Here is a 6000-nt window from a genome sequence, read left to right as displayed (position 1 = left end):
TTATCTGCCCTTCGATTCTAAATGATAGCTTTGCTGAGTACAGGAATCTTGGTTGTAGGTTCCTGCTTTTCATGACTTTGGAATACTTGAAGTTATCCCAGAGGCTGCTTACACTATCCTCATTTTTGTTTTTAATTTTTGATTCATTTTTCTCATTCTGATTGGTTGTCTTTTGCTTCCTTATATTCCAAATCACTGATGTGATTCTCAGCTTCATCCACTCTACTGCTGCTTGCCTGTATATTCTTCTTTATTTCATTTAGTGTATCCTTTCTTACTGGATCTTTTTTATACTATTAAGGTCCTCACTAAGCTCCTTGAGCATTCGTATCACCAATGTTTTGAACTCTGCAACTGATAGATTGTTTATCTCCATTTTGTTTAGTTCTTTTTCTGGAGTTTTGATGTTTTATCATTTGGGCCATGTTTGTCTCATTTTCGCAGCTTCCTGCATTAGTTCCTACATATTAGTTTCTTCATAGCAGCTCTACATATTAGAGCTCATATTAGCTCTAATATGTAGAGCTGCTATGGCTCCCTGCCTTGGTAGTGTGGCCTAATGTAGTAGATGTCCTGTAGGGTCCAGTGGCACAACCTCCCCTACCACCCAAGCTGGATGCTTGAGGTGTGCCCTTCTTGTGGGTTGAGTACACCTCCTCTTGTAGCTGAGGCTTGGTTGGTATAGATAGGTCAACAGGAGGGATTTACTCCGGCCAGTCAGCTGCAAGGACTGGCTATGACCAATGTCCCCCACCCTCCACTGAGCAGCAGCTATGCGGGGGCAGGGTGGCTGTGCTCTGATGTGGTCTTTAGCTGTTCACTAGGTGCACAGGCTCTGGGGTTTTCCAGTTGGTGCAGACCAACTAAGGTTAGCCATCCACCTGTGTTTTGCTTGGGGCCACCCTGCCTGAGCTACAAGCAATCTGAGATGGCTGCTAATTGTGCTGGACTTGGAGATTCCCGGCTGCCGATAACAGGGGCCACTTAGCAAGACCTATGGGGGCTGGGGTTCCCTAAAGCTGGCTGTTGCTTGTTTGAGAGGATTTAGTAAGTTGTAAAGCATGAGCCAATACCAACCACTCATATGGAAAAGTAGCTTGGGTGGGCCCATAAAACTGGATAGGACTGAGTCTCTGGGGATTTCCAGGTCAGGGCAAACAGTGATAACCAGGTTGATGAAGCCTCATATAGGGCTCCAGCATGCTGTGTCTGTGGCTCTGTGGAGAGAGGGTTCAGAAAAGGGACATTGACCTCTGTCTGCCTTTCTTTCTGGGAGAAAGCAGACTCCCAGCGCTTGCCTTGATGCCAGACACTTCAGTCTCTCCATTTGCCACTGGTGCCTTTCAAGCTGCTATCCCAGTGGTTGAGCTCAGAGGGAGTCTGAGTGTACTCTTTAAGAGCAACTACTTGGGACTCCAGCAATTCCTCCCACCAACTCAATCCTTGCTGGATTTTGCAGCCAAAAGTTATGGGATTCTGGGTTGGAATGCCTGGTGTGGAGCTGGGACTCCTTGCTCCTGAGACAACCCTTCTGCATTTTTACCTACCATACACGGTGGTATGGGACCAGCCCGTTCCGTGTCTCCACCCCTTCTACCAGTCTGGATGGATGTGGTTTCTTTAAATGTGTAGTTGTCAAGACTTCCAATCAACATGATTTCTGATGGATCTGAATAATGGTTGTTCTATATTTTAGTAGTAATTTTGATGTGGTTGTGGGAAGAGGCTAGCCGTGTTTACCTATGTCACCATCTTGACCCACAATATAATTAATTTTTAACTCTCCCTTTTCTAATAAGCATTTTAGTTTATAAAGTTCTCTGGAATAACCATTTTTGCTCTGTATCAAATTTTGGTATGTAATATTTTTACTATTATTCAGTTAGTACATTTTTAATTACCACTATTATTTCTCCATCTATTATTTAAAGTATTTAAAGATGCTCCATGTGGGCCTGGCCCGGTGGCTTAGTTGGTTAGAGTATTGTCCTGGCCACCTAAAAGTTGTTCTTTTATTCTGTCAGGGCGCATATGGGAGGCAACCGAATTATACTTCTCTCATTTATGTTTTTCTCTCTCCCCTCCTCCCCTTCCTCTCTCTCAAATCAATGAGCAAATCCTTGGGTGAAGTTTTAAAGCAATGTTCCATGTGTGCTTGAAAAGAATGTGGAATCTCTTAGTTGCTGGATGCAGAATTCTATTTATGTCCATTGGACAAAACTACTTGTTTTGTTCAAATCTTCTATCTTTGCTGATTTTAGAAAGTTCTTTGTCCAATAATGTAAGTAGAAATCTTCTACCCCAATGAGTATTTGTTAGTTTAAGAAACTAACAATTTTTTCTGTATGTATTTAGACTATTTTAATTGGAGACATACATGTTTAAAATTATTATATCTTTTTGGCTAAATGAATTTTATTACGTAGAAATACATCATAATGGTTGTTTGTTGGTGATACTTATTTTTACATGACAGACCTACAATCTCTTTTAAATAGAGCTTCATGTTTATTTTACCATTTTATATATTTTTCCTCATATTCTTACTTTCAACTTCTCTATTTTAGATGTACCTTTCATAAATATTATAAAGCAGATTTTAAAAAATCTATACCTTGCATTTAGCTGTGAGTTTACTCTATTTACATTGTGAATACTAATATATTTGAATTTAATTTCACCATATCAGCTTTTACTTTGGAATTTATATGCACTACATTCTTTGAGTGAATATTCTTGATATTTTACGATGTACCTTTAACTAAAGTGAATCAATTCCCGGATACTCCAAAAATACAATAGACTACCTTAGCTCTGACCTTCCCTATCTCAATTTTTTATTACTGCTGTCCAGAACAAAATCATCCACCTATTGACTTGGTTTATTGAGAGCTACTCAAGTGTTTACAATTTTATTTGTTTCACAAGCCTTTTTGTACCTTAGATCATCATTCTGACACCATTCTCCTTCTTGTTAAAGCACTTCCTTTAGAGTAGGAACCCTGATAATAAACTGTCCTTTAAAAATATTTGCTTGCATTCTTAAATTTTTTTTTCACTTTCTATGTATACAATTCCAGGTTGACATTTTGTTTTCTAATGCTCTTAAGACAATATTCAGCTGCTCGCACTGTAGCTACTGAGAAGTCAGCTATTAGTCTGTCCTTTATAGACAACTAGTCCTTTTTCTCTGGGTAGTTCCAGGATATTATGTTTGGTGGTCTGTAGTTTCAATTGTTCTATGCATATTTATATTTATCCTATGTGGAGAATATTGTACTTTTTGAATATATTCCAGCTGTGGACAATTTGCAGCCTTTATCTAATTATTGCCTCTCTTAAATTCTTTCCTCCTGGGTCTCAATTCTGTCTGCTGTATCTCTTAACCTTCCTTTCAAATTTTCCTTTTCTTTATCTTCTATTTGATTTGGGGTGATTTTACAGATGTATCTTCTAGCTTACAATTGTTTAATCTATCTAATCTGCTGTTAACCCTTCCACTCAGTTTCAAATTTGATCAATTATATTCTTCATTTTAGATTTTAAACATGTTCATTAACATCTTTAGAATTTAATTTTATGTCTATCCTAGTAATTTTAGGTATATAAACATTTTTAAGTATATTTTTTATTTTTTTTAAGATTTTACTTATTATTTTTAGACAGAGGGGAAGGGAGGGAGAAAGAGAGGGAGAGAAACATGTGGTTGCCTCTCATGCTCCCCACACTGGGGAACCTGGCCTGCAACCCAGTCATGTGCCCTGACCGGGAACCGAACCAGCGACCCTCTGCTTCATAGCCCAGCCCCAGTGCTCAATCCACTGAGCCACACCAGCCAGAGCTAAAGTATATTTTAGTGATTATGCTATTATAGTTATCCTAATTTTCCCCCTTTCTCACCCTCCATACAGTAACCCCTTCCCTTCAGCAACTGCCTCCCCCCCCACCCCCCACTTAGTTCATGTCCATGATTCATGCATATACATTCTTTGGCTTCTCCATTTCCTGCACTATTCTTAATAACCCCATCTGTTTGCACCTACCAATTACGCTTCTTAATCTCTGTACCTTTCTTCCCATTCCTACCCTTCCCCCTCCACAATGATAACACTCTAAATGGTTTCCATATGTGTGATTCTGTTCCTGTTCTAGTTGCTTAGTTTTTGCTTTTTAGATTCAGTTGTTGATAGTTTTGAGTCTGTTCTCATTTTAATGTTCATAATATTGACCTTCTTTTTAAATAAGCCCCTTTACCATTTCATGTAATAATGGCTTGGTGATGATGAACTCCTCTAGTTTTACTTTGTCTGGGAAGCACTTCATTTGCCCTTCTTTCTAAAAGATAGCTTTGCTGGATAGAGTAGTATTGGTTATAAGTCCTTGCTTTTCATCACTTTGAATACTTCTTATGAGTTCCTTCTTGCTTGCAAAGTTTGAGAAATCAACTGATAAGTCTTATGGGAACTCTTTTGTAGGTAACTCTCTTCTCCTGCTGCTTTTGAGATTCTCTATCTTTAATCTTTGGCATTTTAATGACAATGTGTCTTGGTGTGGTCCTCTTTGGGTCCAACTTGTTCTGGACTCTGTGATTCCTGGACTTGTATGTCTATTTCTGTCATCAAGTTAATAAAGTTTTATTTTTTCAAATAAGTTTTCAATTTCTTGCCCTTCCTCTTTTCCTTCTGGTACCCTATGATTCATATGTTGGCACTTTTGGAGATATCCCAGTCTCCTTATTCTCTCTTTTTTTTTTTTTTTTTTTTAAATTATTTCTTCATTCTGTTCTGGTTGATTGTTTCTTTCTTATGTTACAAATTGTTGATTTGAACCTTGGCTTCCTTCCCTTAAATGTTGGTTCCTTGTGGATTTTTCTTTATTTCACTTAGTGTAGCCTTCATTTCTTCCCTTACGTTTTTGCCATACTCAGTGAGACATCTGAGCATCCATATCATCAGTGTTTTGAACTCTGTATCTGACAGACTGGCTATCTCCACTTCACCTACTGTAGTTCTTTTTCTGGGTTTTTGTTCTGTTCTTTCATTTGGGCCATATTTCTTTGTCTCCTCCATTTGGCAGCCTCCCTGTGTTTGTTTTTGTGTTATCAGGTAGCACTGCTTTGACTCTCACAGCACTCCTTTTAAGTTGTGTGTGGTGGAGCCTTCAGGTATCTGCTGGGTGGTTCAGCTTGCTTCACTGCTGTGTGGCTCTGTATGTGAGGGAGGGGTTGGAGAACGGACAGTGCCACTGTTTGGCTGCTAGAGGCTTGCTGGGCATTCACCCCATTTCCAGTCACTTCACCCGCTTCCCACATATGACTGGTGCCCCTCTACCTGCTGCCCTGGTAGTGGTTCCCAGAGTGGGTGGGTTTGTGTTTGTTTTAGGACCATGTGGGCCCTTTAAATGGACTCTCTTGAGACACCAGCAGTCTTTGATTCTTCAAGCCAGAAGTTAGGAGACTTAATTTCCTGGCACTGGAACCCGGGGCTGTACACTGTGGCCTGGGGCTGGAGACAGCTTGCTTCCCAAGGTGTCCCTCCCGATTTTATCCACCATATGTGAATGTGGGACTGCCTGTTTTACTGGCTGCTGTCGCCCCTGCCTTGCCACTGACACACCGTGTCCTCTCTGCCCTGGCTCGCTGTCTCTTCCCCTTCTACCGTCTGGATGAATTTGGCTTCTTTAGATCCTTGGTTGTTGGACTTCCATACAGTTCAATTTTTGGTCTTTTTTGTTTTGAAGTTAGTTGTGATCCTTCTTATGGCTGTGCAAGGAGGCCACGCATGACTTACCTATGCTTCTATCTTGACTGGTAGTCTGTATAAACATTTTATACATAACATTTTATATATTGTATCTGAAAATTCTAACACTTGAATTCTTTTGTAGTATCTAAATTTTAGTATTTTTTTGTTGGTTCTTATTCAAATTAGCTTGCTGTCTGTCATGTGTTTGGTGATTTTTGACAGTGTATTTCTTAACCTCACTTTGTGAAGACCTTTG

This window comes from Phyllostomus discolor, chromosome 5, assembly GCF_004126475.2.
Source record: "Phyllostomus discolor isolate MPI-MPIP mPhyDis1 chromosome 5, mPhyDis1.pri.v3, whole genome shotgun sequence".
In the NCBI taxonomy this organism is placed as follows: domain Eukaryota; kingdom Metazoa; phylum Chordata; class Mammalia; order Chiroptera; family Phyllostomidae; genus Phyllostomus; species Phyllostomus discolor.
This window is presented reverse-complemented; position numbering follows the sequence as displayed.